At 38.2% G+C, this 20,461-nt stretch overlaps 1 protein-coding gene across 8 annotated transcripts in view; it reads left to right on the top strand.

The window, feature by feature from the left end:
- ATP2B1 (ATPase plasma membrane Ca2+ transporting 1) overlaps positions 1-20,461 on the top strand; it is a 122,697-nt gene that overhangs the window by 30,176 nt on the left and 72,060 nt on the right. For 2 of the 8 annotated variants that reach the window (XM_070507038.1, XM_070507039.1), the window contains exon 2: positions 2,952-3,173. The exons of the other annotated variants lie outside the window; for them this stretch is intronic. The gene's annotated coding sequence lies outside the window, so the exon portion shown is untranslated. The remainder of the gene's footprint in view (positions 1-2,951; positions 3,174-20,461) is intronic. 8 annotated transcript variants of the gene reach the window in all.

Below are 20,461 nucleotides of genomic sequence, written 5' to 3'. Positions count from 1 at the left end.
ATGTCAAAATAGTGAAATACGTTTCTTTAATGGAGGATGGCAGTAGTGAAGGGGATTAGGCGGAAATTTGTGTCTTTTTCTTTTTGGTTTCTGCAGGCTCCTTAATTTTTCCTTCTATTCCTTCACTGCCATATTTCCATGGGCACCTCTCTTCACCACTGACCAGCTTCTTCCCCAGAAGCACTGCCTGTCTAAGCCTGCATTTCCATTGCTGTTGCCTTTCAGTCTCTTTCTGGATAGCTGATGGTGTGAACTGCCAGATTCCCGTGTTCAGTATTTTGTCATTTGCTGTTGGACTTTCTTTTTCTGTGGGTGGTTTTGTCTGTGCTTCATGTGTCCCCTGGTCCTGTCTTCTCTTTTTCTTAACGTCTCTTAAGCTTCCACTCTCCTGTGCTCTGCACCCACAGGCTTGTAGAGGCAATAGGAGTTCCGTTGGGTTTTGGTGCTTATTTCTGTACTTACAGGTAATTTGAAATTTATGATATTCTGTCTTTTAGTAATACTGGAAGTCACATGTGGTTCTATTTGCATTCTTTATGATTTTATATTTTGGGGGAAGAGAGGTTGGGATATAGGTTGCTACCATTATCCTCGTGCCTCAGAGGAGCTTTTTAAAAATTAAGATTCTTAGATCCTGTCCTGGAGACTCTGATTCTGTTGGTGTGGAGGGAGGCCTAAAACTCTATTTTTTTAAAGCTCTTTAGATTATTTGGGATCAGAGCTTGTTTTGGGAACGGCTTGCCTTAGACCAGGGGTTAGCAAACTTTTTCTGTAAAGGGTCAGATATTAACTATTTTAGGCTTTCAAGAGCACTTACAGTCTTTGTTGCATATTCTTTTTTTTTTTTTTTTTCCTTAACTCTTTAAAACTGTTTAAAAAACCATTCTTATCCTTAGGCCTTGGGAAAACAGGCTGTGGGCGATTTTGGCTAACCTCTGCCATAGAGCATCTTCAGATGCCTTTTTCTGATCTTGGCTTGAAAGTTAGTATAATGTTTACCTTTTTCTGAGTGCCTGAAACGAGGACTATCTTGAAGGCCTTAAAGCTTTGGATCTACTCAGGAGTATAAATCAAGATATGGGTTGAAGTACAAGTTAGAAAGCATGGAGGTAACAATATGAAATGGGAAATGTAGGTGTTACTGGTTAGCTGCTTCAACAACAAAAGAATTTATATGATTCTTGTAAAATACCTGATTTCACAAACTGCTGTACTTTAATGGGTGCCCAGCATATTGACCACCACAGTGTGTGCAAATATGTGAATGAGGAGCCCTTGGAGAATAAGTAAGTTGCAAATATCACTCCAAAGTTATTTCTTTAATACCAAATTTATTTTGACTCTTTGCACAGCTGACATTGAGCTTTTCTGGCAGTGTACAGGTTCAGTTGCTTCTTGAGGCAATTCTTGGTTTGTGTTAGTGAGACAGACGCAAAACAGCTTTCTATTTCCCGCGACCAGAGGGCATGTTCTTAGTCTTAGAGCTGTTACTATATTGTCTAAATGTATTGGAGAATGTACATGAAATCTTACTGTATGTCTGACCATCTTTACCATTTCTGATTCCCCAGCAGTAGTTTTAAACAGGCTTTACAGCATAAGTCTCACTTAAGGAGCAAAGAGATTATTTTGGAAGGGTAAGTAACATGAATAGCAGGATAAAGGTGAGAGGGAATAAGGCTTAATCAGCCGGCTTGTTGGTCGTTGAGCCGTCTCGGAATGTCACTCACTCACTGGTTCTTCTTTCTTCACCCACCAAGAGAAAACATGAAATAGAGGTCAAATGCCCACTTTAAAAAAAAAAAATGACCTTTTAAAACTTTTAGAGTCGCATCGTTTAATCCTTCTGTGTTCCATGAAGGGATTGATTTTCACTGTGGTTCACTATGGTTTGAAGCATGGGGTTTAAAAAGAAAGGCACTACGTTAGTCACCTTTATTTTTGGTCACAAGTCATCCTGTTTATCTTCGTTATTCACTGATGCAGTCAATGTCTAAAAGTCTTTCACACAGACTCACTTTGTGCAGGAGGGAGGGGCCGTTAGGGATTAGTTATTTTGCTTGATGCAGTGTCCTTGACTCCACTGTTTTGGAGATTTTCATTTTCTTGTCTAATAAGAAAAATGGACAAAAGAGGTCAAGTTTCATTTCTTCTCCTCGCACCGTGGTCCATTTTTCATGGAAGCCAGAATACTCTTAAAGCACCAATCGGACCATATCACATTATAATTAATATTCAGACTCCTTGTTGTGGCCTTCAAGGACCTCAATATCTGGCCCTTTCCAACTCTTTCCTGATTTATCCCCTGCTGATCTCTGCCTCGTGCACGGTGCACTAGCTGCACTGGCCTTCTTCCTATCTCTTTTGGACATTTCAACCTTGTTCCTACTTTAGGACTTTCCTCTTCCCTCCACCAGGAATGCCCTTCTCCACATCTTCTTGAGCCTGCTTCCTTGGCATTGTTGACAAATACTCTTCTTCCTCACTACAATAGTGCCCCTCCCTTGCACACTGTCCTTTCAAGTATTTATCATTCTTAGAAAATAGATGGAGGAGACAGATAATTAGTTAATTGAAGATTCATTAGGGCAGTAGCACGGTCATGTTCACCACTGAGTTCTGGGTTCCTAAAATGTTGCCTAGCACACAGTAGACACTCATTTTGAGGAATGAATGGAAGTTTTTGCCAGGGTGTGTGATTTTGATTTCAATTATAATCTCTTTCATTATTGATAGAATATGCACAATGGTGTAACCCCTTACCCCACTCCATTTCTCTCGGTGGGAGTTAAGGGCTGATTCAGCTGAGCTTGGAAATGTACCTGATGGTACCTGTAACCTGCTCTGCCCATCTGTGATCCGTGGCTTGTAGGAGTGAAGTCTTTTATTTTTTATTTATTTATTTATTTATTTATTTTAAAGATTTTATTTTTTCCTTTTTCTCCCCAAAGCCCCCCGGTACATAGTTGTGTATTCTTCGTTGTGGGTTCTTCTAGTTGTGGCATGTGGGACGCTGCCTCAGCGTGGTCTGATGAGCAGTGCCATGTCCGCGCCCAGGACTCGAACCGACGAAACACTGGGCCGCCTGCAGCGGAGCGCGCGAATTTAACCACTCAGCCACGGGGCCAGCCCCTAGGAGTGAAGTCTTTTAGTGGAACGTTTCATCATTAAGGGTAAGCACATAATAGTGCCTCGGTCACTACAACTGGGAAAGTTGTCTGTCATCAGTTTACCCTTTTAAAATAAATCTTCAGTGTTCAGTTCATGAATTAACTAATGAGGAGTTGCATTTGCCTGGACTTTTGTTTGATTGCCGGAAAAACAGGAGGATGGTTTTTGGTTTTGTTTTAAATAGGAGGATGGTTTTTGTGCCTTCCCATAAGAGCATCTGAATTTAGATTTCTGTGAAAGTGAGTTCCCCCTGACCTCGCCTTAACCGTTGACCTCACGCAAAGGGAGTTCTTCTCTTGTGCTGTCAGCCTGACACCAGCCCCACCTGCACGCCCCAGTGAATCAAGTGCTTCTGAAATGGCCAAGCTTCCTCAGTATCAAAGACCTATTCAGGCAAATCATGCTTTTCCTTAATTAGCTTCTTCAGGAAACTTTAAAGATCCACCACTGCCTCCCCTATTTAAATTAATAAAGCCTTAATACAGGCAGGCTTAGGTTGACTTTGTGGTGAACTAGATAAAACCCCTAGATTTTTTTGAAGATTTCTCCATTCTGTACTCATATATATGGCTATTTCCTTAAGAAATCTAAACGCAGGATTTAGTATTTGTAAAATTTCATATTGTGCCCTTTTTGTCCCAGTCATCGAGCCATCTGCTTCTGGTCTATGAGATCTCCCCTCATTGTGGCATTTGAAAATTGTCTCTTTTATGCTTTCCTTTGGATTTTTGAAAACGATGAACAGGATGAACATATCATTTAATCAGTAGTCTACTGCTGGTAGAATTATCAATAGCCACACCTGATTTTCTGGCACTGCAGAGGAGGAGAAGCGAACACTGGTGCAGCTTGGTACCGGGAGAAATAAGCACGGGCAAAGAGTTGAAGGAGCTGGTTCATGTATTTTCAAGGAAGTATACGTAGTAGTACTTGCAGTGCAGCTTTCCTCTGGAGATAGTAGAGGAGGATGCAGAGAGCGAGCGTTTGTTGTGTGGCATTGCCAGCCTTAAAATGAGTAAACCGTAAGTTTCATTATAAGCTTCGTCCTCTGTTCTTCCTTTTAAAGTATGGTGAATCAGATCTCGCCACTAGTGAGAGGAGGAGAATATTTGAAGGACAAATTAATCTCAGTTGGAAACTATTCCTTAAAATGTTCATTAGTGTGCTAGAAAGATTTGGGGAGGGTATAATCACTGCCTCCCACTTTCCAGCACACGGTTGAAATTAGACCCCTGTGGATAAATCTCTCAAAAAGGCTGAGCGCTGGATTGGAGTCCCTCAGAGCTGGGCCCTGGGTCCGTGAAGAATAGGAGGTGTTTAATATCCCGCAGGGTCTGTATTCAGTATCATCTGGCACGATAAAGAAAGCTGCTATCTTCTGGTCCTTGTGTTGCTTTCCGGGCGCTATGGGATATACCAAGTAGTTGTTAATATTCATAATTGTGAAATACTTTTCAGAGTGGCACTGTGATTGTTTTTGATTTTTTTTGGTGGTGGTGGTTTTTTGTTTTTGAGAGAGTGACTTCTGAAATTTTTTTCGATCCGTAATAGATACTAGTTTCTACAGAGTTTCTTCTAAGGAGAGAACATGATTCGAAACACACTTTTTTCCGTTGTGTTCTATAATCAGCATCATCATCATCATCATCATCATCATCATCATAAATGGCTGCTTTGTAATCTTGGAATTACAATTGTTTTAAAAGTGTATTTTTAAAGATAATTATCTTGAAAGAATCTGGAAGCCAGAAAGTTTTGTTTTGTTTTATGCGAATGTGGCAACAGCTATAAAATGAATAAGCCGCATCTATTTGCAATTTTTATACCCTTAGTTAAGTAAAAGTGGTGTCTTCTCTTAGAGAATACTTTGTATACCAAACTTTGCATACCACTTTGTTGTCCTTTTAATGTAAATAATGTCTGTCTACATAACCACAACAGTAGAAACACGTCCCATTTAAAAATTGAAATATGGTAAATGCTTTTTTTCAGACCTTTTCTAGGAGAGCATTATAATTTGTAAATGAGTGTCCCAAGTCATACGCAGTTATATCTGATGCTGCTGCACGAAAGTCTAACAAAATACATCACCAGTAATTCTTCCAGCCATCAGCTGGATAAACCTTGTCTGTAATTCTTTTGCAATAGCTTATTGTGGTTCTGCGCATCCAAGGTGAATTCAGAAGTATTTATTATTGAACGTAAATGGAAAACCTTTGGTTTTACCCTTTAATCTGTTCTTTCCAGAACCTCCTAGGAGCTCCGTCAGTGGGGGAGAGGAGATTGGGAGCTTCTCCATCACTGCCCTTCTTTCCCTGTCCCCATCATCCACGCCCGGCTTGGATTTTGTGTTTTACATATTAGACACCCGCAAGCAGTGGGTTCGGCTGCCTTAAAAGTTAACGCCTATCTACTAATATACCCCCTTCCTCCAGTGAGGAAGGTTTGAGGACGAATCTCTGAGAGAGTGAAAATACTTCTTCTGCCCTAAATAGATTTATTTGTTAAGTGTTCTTTAAGTAACACTATTTTCTGAGAACCTTTTACCATTTATTTTTTTAAATAAATTATACCTAGAAATAAGTCCTGGCTAGATAGGGCTTTAAGGTTAAAGCAGTGTCTCCCCCTAAAAGATAAACAGCACTCCCACCGCTGTAATTGTGCGAGTCTGGGGCAGCCTCAAAAGGACCCTTTTCTTACATGTGCTAACATGCTAACTCATGATTGAATCGTGTGAAATATTTGGATGATCAGGAACTTGAGTTATGGGTTCACTTTTCTAAAAACGTAGTAAAAGCACTTCATTGCTTCAGTTGTAAGGTATGTAACAGCAGTATTGGGGAGGGTGCAAATTTTATATTTGTGTGTGTTTTCTAGCATTATAGTAAAATAGTACCGTTCGTTCATTTAGCAGACATTTAAGTGCCTACCTTGTACCAGACCACATACTCCACTCCAGGTCATTGTTAATACTACAGAGGAACACAGATATTCTCAAAGTTGAGAATAATATCTTTCAAAGAATAAGTAATAATGCTGCCTTCGGAATACAAGTATGTCATTCTTCAGAATAGATGAATATTGTGACTCTTAATGAGATAAAGTGACGTATATGTAATGTGATTCCCTCTATGCTATTACATATGTGTCTTAATTGTGAAAAGCATGGCCATAAGCTTAATTGCCAGCACAAATTGAGGTTTTCTATCCTATTTTTAATGAAGAATTCTCTTCTTGATTGTAAACCGGACAGCACCTTTTCCTTTTTTTAGCCGCTTTGTATTTTCATAGTGTAATATAAAGCTGTTCACTGAAAATTCCTGATCTCTTAAACATAGGATCCTTCAGAGTTAAAATTCCCAGAGAATTTCAGTGACAGCTTAATTATATGTGCTGACTTTCCAAATCGATGGGCATCTCAGAGAGATCAGGTACTGGGCAGAGTGGGGAGGAGTGAACCACGCAGTCTGTGTGTGAACTCCAGCTCTGCCCTTAATAGCTTCGTGACCTTGGACAAATTACTTAACCTACTTCGCTTCAGTTTCCTCAACTGTGAAATGGGAAGTAATAATACCAGTCTCATAGGGCCATAGGAAACTAAAACACTGTGTAAATGTTAGTTATTAATTATTGTTACCATTGTCGTCATAATCTTTCAGCTTACATAAAACTGATAGCACAGTGCTCTCTCTATATAGTATTCAAAATTGGGTGGTTTTTCTTTTGCATCTTACAACAAGCCAAAGAGGTAGTACTCTGAGGTGTGTTTGCTATCGTAGGCATAATCTCAAAGAATTTGCTTTTAATGCTACCTTGTGGCCAAAGGTGTCCACATTTAACCATCTTTGTCTTCTTCCAAATGTTTACTTACATTTTCTGGCCAATTCCAAAAGGCTCTAGTAAGACACACTTGTATGAGTTCAATGCCCACTTTTTTCCTGCCTCTTACCAAACTATGAATAACCAAAGGTTAAAAAATAATCAACTGATGTATACTTAGCACAATTGTAATTAATTGTATAATTAGTAGTTTCATATATATATCTCCTCCAGAAAAATATAAGTTCTAAGGAGACAGGGAGATTCTGTCTTGTTCCTCACTGTATCCCTAACACCTAGCACTCAGATACACTTTGAATGAGGAAACCACGTTTGAATGTTCTTTTTGTGCTAATGTCAGTAAGGGATTACACTGCATAATGACATTTCAGTCAACTATAGACAGCATACACAATGGTGGTCACTTAAGATTAGTACCATACAGCCTAGGTGTGTAGTAGGCTATACCATCTTAGTTTGTGTAAGTACACTCTATGATGTTCACACAATGATGTATTTCTCAGGACATATCCTTGTCGTTAAGCGACACATGACTGTACAAATAAATGTACATGAATGACGTTCGTCACCTCTTCTGAAACTTACAGGCTAGTTGAGGAGGTGTGCAATTTACAGATACGGCATTAGAAAAACCCAGCTTTAAATGGTTGAGTAGATGAGAAACTAGCAGTAAGCTCTTACCTATTCTGTACCTCCTGATGATATTTTGAAGGGGATGATAGCCCAATGGTAGGCATGACAGCCACGTGCCACTGTTGTTATAGATGCTATATTCATATTATCTGCATTTCTTATTTACTTCATTTAAAAGTCCCCAGTCATGGCTGATATGTATATAACTATTGCCTCCCTTATCAAGGAGATGGGTATCCTTAAGCTGTGAATTAAAATTTGCCATAGTTAAGAACAAATTCCAGCTATCTCGGAGAAATGTTGGTTGCTTATGAAAGACACATTATGCAAGATGTCACATTCATTCTCTTTAATCCTCATGACAGCCTTGAGGGGTTGATGGCAACATATCTAATATTTATTCTGTAGATATGATCTGTAATGCTTATCTATGACAAGGTATGATATTCAGTGTTTTAGAGGGAATAGGAGGGATGAATATATAGTAAGATTGGGAAGAAAAAGGAATTTAGCTACTGATTGGATATTGGGGAGAGAGTGAAAAATCAGAGATGCTTTTGAGCTTAAGTGGTCTATACTTTAACTGAAATAGGAAAGACTAGAACAGCTTTTCCTAAAGTATTCTGTGAAACACTGGTTCCAGGAGATATTAATAGGTGCTCCATGAAAAAAAGTAGTTAAAAATAAGTTTAGGAAATGCTACATATAACATTTCCCTTTTGTAGATTCACAGATGCACAAGGCTATGAAAAGTCTCTGACTAAAGAAACCTATTTACTGTGCTGATCTCTACACGTCATCGTTATGAACATACTGTGAATTAGCCCTCTCTAGGAGACCAGTTTGCAAAAGGCTGGTCTAGAATGATTTGGGGATTGGTAATAGGAGTGGAGTTTTTGGGTTTCAGGTTGAGGTTAGGACTGAAAACTAAATTACCATTACCATGAAAGTTTTGGAGATTTTGGAGATGAGAGAGAAATGAGACTTGGAAGTGTGATTTTGTAGATGAACTAAGTGGAAGCAAGAAACAAAACCTGGAAAAGAGAATACTGATATCCAGTTGTAATCCTGAACCCAAGACTATTGAATTGCATATGGGTCTTTCAGGTAAAGGCATGCTTTTCACTACCTTGAGTATGTACTAGACTCTGTATGATCTGTAGTAGTCAGGATCTACCTGAGGAATACAGGTAATGTTTATAAATACAAATCTAGAGTTACAACTGAGTACTGGTGAGATAAGAGTAGAGATTCCCAGACTTTACTGGATGGGCATAGAGGCAGAAAGTGGACAGTTGGAGGCTGTCAGAGAGACAGAGAAGGAATGCTCAGAGAAATAGGTATAAAACGAGAAACTGCACATGGAAGGTAAGCGATGAGTGTTGCCCAGGCTAGGCAGCCATAGGTGTTAGATAAGAAAGGAGTGTATGATCATTGGACCCAATTCATCTATTTTATATGTGAGAAAAATGAGACTGAGGAAGGAGATAGAGTGATTTACTTAGGATTAAATGTTAGTGCAGCAGAGTCAGGATTAGAATCTTGTCCCTTCATTCTTGCCTCTTTGAACTCTAGAAATTTCAAAAAAGAAGAGGCTACTAATGTTGCTGTTGAGGGATGTCCTGTCAAGGGAATGAGGATTGCATCCCTTAGTAGATTTACTGTGGTAAAGAGTCTTAAGACTTGCAGGCTCTGAAGCCCAGTCCATGTATCTGCACTCTAATAATCTGTTTTTTGGGTCAGGCTTGTGTTATCAAAGCTCATGAGATTGATGTAAAAATTAGAATGTCAATTTATTAATTTACAGTAAAGAAAAAAAAAATGTAACTGCCTTGGGAAACAGAATCTTAAGTCTTGGCTAGCATATTCTCTTCCCTGTAGATTTGCCACATGGGAAACCACATTATAATTAGAAGGTTGCTTAGTGAGTGTGTAGGCAGAACAAGTGGTATTATATGTTTGGAATGTGTAATGGAGTCAGGCTTTACTTAACCTCTCAAAAACCAGTTATCTCATTAGCATTTGGGGGTAATAATGGTACCTTTTTCATGGGGTGTTGGGAGGATTAAGTAGAATGACTTGTGTAGAGTGTACTGTAAATTGCTTAGCACATCCTCTTCTTAACTCTGATAACTGTATCAGTCTTATAATTCTTTACAGTTAGGATACAAATACTACTGGAATCTCACTGTGGCTTAGAATACTCTCTCTCCTAAACCCTGCTGGGATGAGAAAGCCCAGATTTTCTTTTTCTGTTCTAACCACCCTTTGCCTGTGCTTTTCATGGTTGACCAGCTCATTTCTGACTGTTGAATGTTTTTCCCCCATTGAGTTAAATTGATTCATTCAGTCTTGCTAATGTCAGGTCTCGAGCTCTGGGTTCCATTTTGTTCTTTTTAGGATGCTCATTTTGGGGGCTCTGCTCAATTGATTATATTAGGTTGAACTATATGAAATTGCTGGTATTCTACTAGTTTTCATCTACAAAAATGGCAGTGTCATATGGCTTACTCTAACATACTGATTTTAAAATTTAATTCCTCCCAGCAGTTTCTATTTCCAGAGCTGAGCCTGTTGACGATTTAGGAAGCCTCTCCTTTAAATGCAGAGGGCTGCACTGTGATATTTTTCCCTATGATCAGGTTCTGAGAAGGTTCTTCTGTTGTGTATGTGCCTGTGTCTTTGTGTAGTATGCCATTTTTCCTCTTTACATTTAGTCTGTTGGCTCAGACCAGCACTGAGCATAGGATTGATTATTTGTACTACCTTGATTGATAGTTTACATGGTACATTTTTTATTAAAGTTATTAAGATTATTAAACCAAAGTGTGCTGCTCAGTATACATTCTGCTTATGATATCCTAGATCATAGACATTAGCTTTCAAATGTTCTCAGTTTTGGTAAGGATATTGTGGGTCAATACCAGAGTTGGCAAATATCTTCTCTTGCACTAGAATTTCAATGTAATGCTGATGGATCAAAGTCAGAATGCCTAACAATTGAAGAGAAATACTTCAGTTTTATTTTGTACAAATATCACCCAAACCATTTAGGAAAGAAAATAATCTGTAGACTACTCTGACAAATTAGCTCATTTACCCCTCATGTTTTCTGGTTCTTGTTCACTTACAGTATGTGAATTCTGTGTGGTTATAATCATTGGGTAGCTGTATTTTTGTGCTTTTCCCCTCAATGTAGTGTCGAGAAGAGTTTTCCAGGTTGGTGTTTAGTTTTCTTCATTATTTTATTTAAGTCTCCAAGAATCTTCAGTAGTTAATCATCTAATTTTAATTGTGGGGAGAAAACCTTTTTCTCTGTTTGGGGTGTCACTCTACTGTTCTTTTTAAAGCAGACCAAACTAGTTTGTAGTTTGTAGATCAGCTGTTACAAAATTCTGGATGTGTGATACAGCTCTCTTGCTTTTTAATTCTTAAATACTATTAGGTGTCATATATAAGGACATCACATTCAAATATTTAATTAAATATCTTTAACACTGTGTATTATCTGCCTTCTATATCAGTAGGCTAACTTAAGTATTATGTAATGGATGCTGGATATGACAGTTCATTGAAAACTAATTAAAAATGTGTTACTGCTAATTATAACAAACAGCTATAGTTTATTGAGTGCTTACTACTAAGTACCAGGCGCTACGACATTGGAATGATTTTAAGATATTTCATGTATTAATTCATTTAAACCTCTCAAATTATGAGGTAGATGGTGTTATCCCATTTTACAAATGAGGAAGCTGGAACACTGGATAAATTGCCCAAGGTCACTCAACCAGTACAGGAAAGTGCTAGAATGAAATCTAAGAAGTTATGCACCTGCCATCATCATAGTTAGGATTCGGTGGTGGGCCAGGCAACTTCTTGAGTGATGAACGAGTCTCTGCTTCTCTGGAATTGACCGTCTCTTTCCTTGGCACCCAGGAGGGGCCTTACTAAAGGACCACTGCTTGTCTTCAGTGCATTGCCGCACGTTCTCCAGTTCATTCCGGTTATCCAGTGTTCAGTAGTTTCTATGGCCAAGGTGATATTGCTCAGTGATCACTAGGAGATACAGAAATGAGCAAGAACATCCCACCCTCAGAGCCTACAGTTTAATCAGGTAGAAAGAATTGTAGTACATACTGAATGTCTTACAGTGGCTCAAAAAGACTGCAGAAGTAGAAATAGACTAATTCCATGTCATGGGGTCAGTAGAGGGGGCGTTTTGACTGTTCCTCGAAGGGGAAGTTAGTAGAAAGGCAAAGGGAATTGGCCAGCTTTTATTAGGGAAAACGATGGTAGGAGTGTTTTTTTGAAACTTCTCCAAAGAAAAAGGAGGCGGGGAGTCTGAGAGTGCTACTGAAACAAATGGATGAGAGGAGAGATGCCCAGTCGGTGCCTGACGCCCATGCTGAAGCTGTCAGTGTCCACGTCTCTGTTGGAGACCTCCACAGAAGGGGGATGCTTCCAGCCTGGATACTGCCCACTGTCTGTCACTGTCTTGAAAGTACTCCTGCCTTCTGATCTCCTTCCTGCTTCCTTCATTTTACTTTCTGCGTTTGTTACGAAAGGAAAACATTCTGACCTTCTCAAAAGATGATGCAGTTTCTCATTAGTTTTATAAGATTATTTAAATCCTCTGTATTAAAAAATTATCAGAAGAATTAGGAAGTCAGGAGCTTTTGAAAACTGTGTATTTTCTCCATCTCAGTACTGTATTAACCTGAAGTTTTGGTTATGTTCTTTTTTATGTGTGTGCCTGTTTGCTTTATTTCAATTTGCTATTCAGGGAGCTTGAGGATTTTAATTGCATTAATCTTTCACAATTTAAACTTTACTCTTATCCATTTTTATTCCAGTGAACAGTTAAGCAATTTATTAGCCTCTGTAAGAGCCATAAAAGGAATACAAGCTGTGGCCACTGCCCTCAGGAAACTTAAGTTGTACTTGAAGAGAGAAACCTTTTAAGAAACCTCGCAGAGGTAACAAACTGATGTTTTTTAATCAAGGTATCAGCACTTTCCTGCGCTGCCTCCTTGTTCTCCTGTGCTCAGGTTTATCAGACTGTCAGTCACACCTCTGCGTTTTCAGCCCCTTCCCACCCCTGCCCCACTCTTCCTCAGTTTAGCTGTGCCCTAGACAGTGAAGCATTTCTTGAAGCCACATATGCATGTAACGTTTCGCTTCTCTAAACCTTTTGTAATACTCTCTGCAACATTTAATTGTATTTACTCGTATACTTGTCTTTCTCCCTCAGTTAGGCTGTAAACTTCGTGAAGAAAGAGCATTGGGTGTAGGGCTTGCTCAGATATGTTTGGGACTCATAGGAGCTTCAGAGATGAACAACAGATTTTGGAGGGACGGTGATAAGTTTAATATTGGTGAGTGAATTTGATTTGCTGCAAGATATTCCCATGGAGATATCTGCTAACAGGTTGAAAACTAGCCCTGGAACTTGATCAAGGCCTTAGATGTAGGTCATGATGTTGTATGAGTTGCCAAGAGAGAGCTTGTAGGAAAGAGAGGTCCGTGGACAGATCCTGGGGTAGTAACCTCATTTTAGGGTGTGGTACAGATTTAAGAAGCCAAGGAATGTAGGCTAAGGATGATTGCTTGGAGACCTGAGAGAAGTAGGTAATGTAATGGATAGGAGGGAAGAATACTGTCAAATGACACAAAAATATATAGGAGGATGAAGACTGAGAAGAAGCCTGAGATCATTAATCAGCACATAGAGACAACTCAGAAGTGTGAGGATGAATCCAGTTTGCCAGGGGTCAGAGGGAAAGTGGATGCTCAGGAAGAAACATTGAGGATAGATCTTATTAACAGGTATGGTAAAAGGAGGGGGGAAAAAGGATAACTTTTTTGGTTAACAAAATACAGGAGAGGCTTGTATTTGGCGGGGAGGAGGAGGAACAGCCTTTATGTGGTAGAATGTATCTGAATGTTGGGTAGGCTAAGTGAAGGAACAAGTACGAAGTGGAGCCAGTGGCTTGCAGTGGCAGTTAAGGAAATAAGGTCTTAGAGTAGCTTGGGTAGAGATGAGAGTAATTGAGGAGACTTGGAATAGAAAGAGGAATATGCTAGGAAGTTAGAGATGTGTCAGTGGATCACATATGACAGAGAAAAATATGTTTCTAGTGGAACTGAGAACTCAGTTTTAAAAATTTTAGCCAGCATCGCTCAGCCAGATGTTATGTCTATTCAGGGGTAGCTCGTTAACCAGATGGGCATAGTAGGAGGATAAAAGAGCAAGTGAGACAGAAGAGCAAAACTGGAGTCACCAACCATGGGGAAGTTAGCTTTTTTAGGGAGGCAAGTATGATCAGAAGGGGTCTTGACTGCCTTTGAGTCTGGAGGTGAGAATGTGTGCACAGGGTTCCGTGTAAGTAAAGAGAAGTAAAGGGAAGTATGTAGTACCAGAGAGGAAATCTTGAAAAAAGAACAGTTCCAATGATGATGACTTCTAATGTGCTGCTCTACCCTTGAGTAGCAGCCACAGAGTACAAATCAAAGTCTCAGAATGAAGGTCAGGCACGCTGTGAATCCAGAGGGTTTGAAGGATCATCACCATGATGTGATTGAGTGGTTCCGGCTCAGTGCATCCCCTAATGTCCGTATTCTTTGCACTTTGGTGAGTTAACTGTAAATCAGATTCTTGCCTAACATCCTCTTAAAATATAGCTTTCCTTATTTTTCAGCCAGATTCTTTAAATGTGTTGTAAAAGTGAGTATTGATTTACTGAGCTGTTCTTTAGTAACCACAGCTGGAAATTGCAGACCATCGTCTATCAAACTGTATAAAGAAAGAAAAAGAAGAGAAAGAAATGGAAAAATGTCTTCTGCCCTTAGTTCTGTATTCAGTTGTTTAAATATTGGAATAAATAATCCTTGAAATCTAGAGTTTTTAATTAAGCAAACAGCTCATGTTGAATTCACAGATAAGAATTATGCCTCCCTAAATACTGCCAACTTTATTTTTGTGCGCTCGCTCAGGGATATAATGAGCATCCTGTTTCCTTAAGCATTTAAGTGTAGGTTCTTGTGAACTGACAGGATAGAAGCTCTTAAGAACTGAGTAGGCTGATAGAGCAGCTGGTGTGACATTCAAGTGTTCGTATTGCCTTTCTAGCTCCTGAACAGAAGGAAAAAAACACTGTTTTAATTTAGAAATCTCTTCCTTGACTGTAGCTGAAATTCTCAAAACCAGTGAGACTAAAAAATGAGAGAACATCTCGTTCTCCTACTTAACTGGAGATATAATATGTTCTTATATTTGGTGGTAAACTGCACAGGATTACATAAAATTAATTTTCCTTCTTTTTGAGCTTTTTGAAGGCTTATATTTTACTAGGAAACTATTGTTAGGATGAAAGTTCCTAAAATGCCTGAATGGAACAATCTAATAGGAGAAAAACCAAATATAGTTTATTTTGGAGGAGTGGTAGTTATCTCAATTATAGTTCTCTGTTAACTTTGCTAAAATTTAATACTTTAGGTGTTTAAAATCATTTTACATATGTTCAAAATGTAGCAATATGATTCTCCACATTTCTTACTTTGAATGAAGAAAATTATTTGCAATATTTGTGTAATATAAGGTTTTTAAGTAGGAAAATATCAATATACTTGGTATTAAAAATTAAAACAAAGTAACACTCATAGAATGTTTCTTAAATTTGGTCTGCTTTCAATTATTCATGCAAATTAGGAATAACCTAATAAAGAGCCATGAGTAATTCGCCTGTATTGTGTTCAGGAAATTTTGGATTAAGGTGATAATCCAACAATTCGGTCCTTAGTCAAAGTTTAGGGCACACTTATTTGCAATAGTAGTTCTCCAGACCAGTAGCATTAGCATTACCATCACCTGAGAAGTTGTTAGAAATGTCAGTTCTTGTGCCTGTCCCAGATCTACTGCTCTGAAGTCTGTGGGTGGAGCCCAGTGATCTGTGGTTTAAGGAGCCCTTCAGGTGATGCTGAAGTTTGAGAACCACGGGTCTGTAGCATGCAGAATTAGTGTATAAATGATTTTAATAATCCAATATGTGACCCAGGACTTATAAATTTATCCTGATTGTGGTAAATACAGAGAGGTTGTGTTTTTTAACTCTGTAAATACAACCTTGCAAAATTAGGACAAGCTTTCAAGAGATACAGGTAATCATCAATGTGTGGGTTATAATTCCACCTGACTTGATGATAAAGCAAGAATATCTATGATGAACTTCAAGATATCTGTGTTTGGGATCATTCACATTAAAATTGTATCCTGTGCTCTGCTCGATTAAGTACCTTGTTGGCTTAAACAAATAATGTGTGCTGGAAATGACAGTGATCAAAAGCAAGAGTAATTGTCTTACAGCCCCAGGGAGGGGGGTGAATCATCAATTTATGGAACCTGTTCTGCTTTGGGCTGACATATTTCTTTATAAGCTAAAGGCTTTGGGGAATACGGGGCTGCGTTTTGGGCTAGGATAAGGAAACTGAGTGGTTTTATTCACACTTTCACTGAGCCAGACTGCTATAGTGTGGTTTCATCATTTTAATTGAATTGTGAAATTCTGAAATATGAGAGAAACAGAAAAATAAATAAACCTTGTAGATGCACATGCAAATAAATTTTTACTATTATCTGTAAACTGATCTGATGCTCGCTGACTAAAAACAGGTGAAAACAATTATGGTCAGGATTACAGTGCCACCCAGCTCCTACCCACTGACTCCCTTGACAATTATTCAAGAAGAGGAACAAGCAGTGGAAAATGAGAACAAGCAGCCAGAGATGGCAGTGTGGTGGGAACAGGAGAGGAGCATCAGAGAAATGAAGGCAGCAGAACATTTCAAGAATGAGGGAGCGGTTAGCAGTAGCAAAGGTTGCTAGAAGGTCAAATAAGGGGGACTAAATGTGTCCATTAGATATGGGAACAACAGGGTTCTGTGGTCATCTTGAAGAGCAGCACAGCAGCACAGGAGAAGCAGCTAGATTGAAATCAGTTGATCTGTGAGTTGGAGATAAAGTAGAAATAGAAAATTTCAGAGAGGATGGTAGCTAGACGTGGGATTGAGGATTTTCTTACCAAATGGCCTTTACTGGGTAAAATTTTTATTTCTTTATTATTTGGACCTAATTGCTAACTTTATTACTATTGATTTGGTATAATTTTAATTTAGCATGAGTAACCATAACAAATTATTTCTCCAGTAAATGTATCATTTCCTCTATGCTGTTTGAAATATTGAAAGTTGGTGTTACTGTTTTGCATAGCCTCAAGGATCTAGGAGCCTGGTTAAAAACCATTTCCATGTAGCAGTCATTGTGTAATTCACTTGAAAATCTGAGATATCTTTTATATTGTCTAAATGGATTTAAGGGAAAGTTAAGTTTATATATTTTCATACCTAGGTGGTTTGAAAACTCCTTGTATGTTATGACTCTGTTAATTCATTATACACCTAGCACATTATTTTAATCATAGAGTTAGGAGGTTTTGTTTTGCTCTGTTTGAATTGACATTGTTTACTATTGTAAAGCCTGTTTTATAAATTGATTTTTAGCTTAAGGTTTCAAACATTTCTATTCAATAAACATTGAGCGCCTACTATCTTCCTGACAGTGCTGAGGGCTAAAAATAAATGGCACAGATCCTGCCTTGAGTTCACAGTTCATTGGGGAAGACAGAGGTAAACAAATCATTGCAGCTGCGTGATAAAAGCGACACTAGAAGAACAAATTGGTGCTTCCACTCTTCTAATCTGCCTATTTCCCACCCTGAGACATTTGCTAAAGTGGTCATGCTGAATTTATCACTGGCAGCAGCTGTAACTTTCCCTTCAAAGTATTGTACTTAGTCTCTGCCTCCGCAAGTCTGCTAGATCAGTAACTTACCGAGGGGAGTCCGACTAATTTTAGTCAACGCAGACACAGCGATGGTATTTATGAGTCCTTTGAGACTAATAAATCAGGCATTGTAGACAGTGCTTATTTTATGCTTTATCCATTCTGTAAAACTGAAATCCCCTTTTGTGAATATAATCTTATTTATATTTATAATTCTTTACTCACCTGATAGAAATTACAGTCATGTACTGCATAACGACCTTTCGGTCAACCATGGGCAACCATGGGCATCTATGACGGTGGAAACCATAAGATTAGTACCATGTAGCCCAGGTGTGTGGGAGTCTGTACCATCTAGGTTTGTGTAAGTTCACTCTTGTGATGTTCGCACAACAACGCAATTGCCTAGCAACGTATTTCTCAGAATGTATCCCTGACATTAAGCAACGCGTGACCGTGCTTTTCTAAACAAGCTTTATAATCTCTGTGGTCGTTTATGCAGTGTATGTTTTCTTTAAGCCGCGAGGTGAAAAATGTGAGTTCAGACTAACATTAAAATTGAGTTATCCTTGGTTCTTCAGAGTGGTTTAACAAAATAACTTGAATATAACAAAACTTTGTAAGAGAAACTCGCCACCGTTAATGATCTTGAGGTGTCTCCTTTTGACACGTATGGTATTAGACCATCTGCTCTTTCCGCCATTACTGTCAGATAGTAAATGCCAGTATTTCATATACAGTACATTTTTATCATTTCTTACTAAAAATTGTTTTAATTTTTGGAAGGCTAAATTTTTAGAGCGTGAATCAGGAATAAGGTGGTTATTTTTTTTCCTGCAGAAAGGTTGAAAGATCATAGTACCTCTTGCTCAAGCTCTGGCAGTCAAAGATGAAGAAGGTGTGAATAAGACTGAGGGTTACTGCCAGCATCTGGTGGAGTAGGGTGAGGCGAGCAGGGCAGGGCTGGCTTCCTTAATTGTTGAGACAGTGCTCACTGTTGGTAACATGTCCGGAGCAGCCACAGTGACAAACTGCTATAAAGACTAGTTAGTTATCCCTCTTCGCACAGTTACTTATCTGCACAGGAAGTTGAATTAATTGTTACGTTAAACTAAGAAAGTGGGGATTTCTTGAGAAGTGATCTTTTGTGAAAGGCTGCAGCCAAAAACTGTTTTTTAAGTTTTTTGTTCATCAAATGGTGCGTCTCACAGCGAGGTTGTCAGTATCCATTTTGAAGTATAATACCGGTTATTTCCCTGGTAGTGGCCTCCTTAAAACCCAGACATTGTTAGGATTTTTCCCGTGATTTAAATGTTGGTCTTTTACTCTTCTGTTCAGTGATTTTTATGAATATTTAATCCTTGCTTTTCTTTATTATAAGCATCTTTATTCTTTTGGAAAGTAGATGATTATGAGTGGTTTCAGTGGCTTTAAAATGAGCAATTGAATTTGGTCTCCAACATCCCTTTCAGCTCTTAAATTCTATGATTCTTTGCTTTGTAACCATTTTTTAACAGAATGATGGCTTTTTAAAATTTGATTATGGTTAGTATTTTATTTTGATTTAGAAATTTTTAAATAACTATTCTCTTATAGTGAATGAAAATAAGCTGTGTTATCTTTAGAGGATTTTTTTTCCCCCAAAACCTCAGATCCATAGTTTGTGTTCCTGTAGAATAAGTCATGGATTAAGAACCTTTGTAAATACTAATTTTTTATTTTTAAAAGTTTGCTGAGACATGTAATTTAACTAGTAAATAGAAATTTGACTTAACACTTAAATTATTTCAGTATGTCAAATGAAAATCCAAGGACATTTCATTGAGCTATATCAGTATGGATACCTTTAGAGAACTGTTTGAATTTTCTTAGAAAAGAATATATGAAATCAAAAGTAACTTCATGCACTGAAGTAGTTACAAAATCTGTGAAACATTAGAAAATTGAAGAGTAAGATTTAGGACTATAATTTTTTCTGTTAGTTTTGAAATTTCATTCTGCATTGGGAATGATTTGAAAAATCAAGATTACTTGAGAATCTTTAACTAGTTGACTCAAAGGACATGTTAAGAGAGTAATGAAAGTTTAAATGAAAGGATTGGTTTCTAACAAATAAGTTCGTTTTGATTTATAACCAGTTTAAATTTCGGGTTGAAATTAATCAAATGATTTTCCTAAGCTTATGACTATAATTAGCAGATCATCAAATTAAGTGGTATCTTTCATACATTATATACAAGAATAACTTTTCTTGTCTGGGGTATGTTGTCTTTGAAGTAATCTTGCCTAAAAGGAATCTTGATTTTTAAAAGCTAAGCAGGATTGGTGGAGAATGGAGTGCTGAACAGGAAGTCAGTTGTGTACATGTATAAAGCATACTTAGTGCATTAGGGCTGACGGTGTTACTTTTAAAATAGGAATGGGTTTTTAAAGATTAGAGTTGTCACGAAAAGGGTGTGGGTTGTTTTCAGGTATTGAGCACTCTCCCATGTGTTCTATTATCATCTTGTTTGATCAGCTCCAGGGGTAGAGAGTTTTATCTAAGGAGGCACCCTTTATTAGTCAGGTTTCTCCAGAGAAACAATTCCTCCTTTCTTCACTTTCTGTTTTATTCAGGTCCTCAGTGGATTGGATGATATCCACCCCCATCCCATCCACAACTGGATTAAGAAGGGCAGTCTGCCTTACTTAGTCTACCTATTCGAATGCTAATCTCATCCAGAAACACCCTCACAAGCACACCCAGAAATAATGTTTAGCCAAATATTTGAGCACTTTGTGATCCAGTCGGGCTGATATAAAATTGTTACAGACCCGTTCCAATTTTGGATAATTTATTGTTACAAGGTTCTGCCTTAGCCAAAAATCTACCTCTGTAACTTTCTTTCATTTCATTCTACTTGTGACCTCCAGTACTCCACAGAAAATATCTAGCCACTATTCTACACTATAAAATCTCAAATGCGAGAAGGTAGC

Source organism: Equus asinus, chromosome 4 (genome assembly GCF_041296235.1).
Source record: "Equus asinus isolate D_3611 breed Donkey chromosome 4, EquAss-T2T_v2, whole genome shotgun sequence".
Taxonomy (NCBI): Eukaryota; Metazoa; Chordata; class Mammalia; order Perissodactyla; family Equidae; genus Equus; species Equus asinus.
This window is presented reverse-complemented; position numbering and strand designations above follow the sequence as displayed.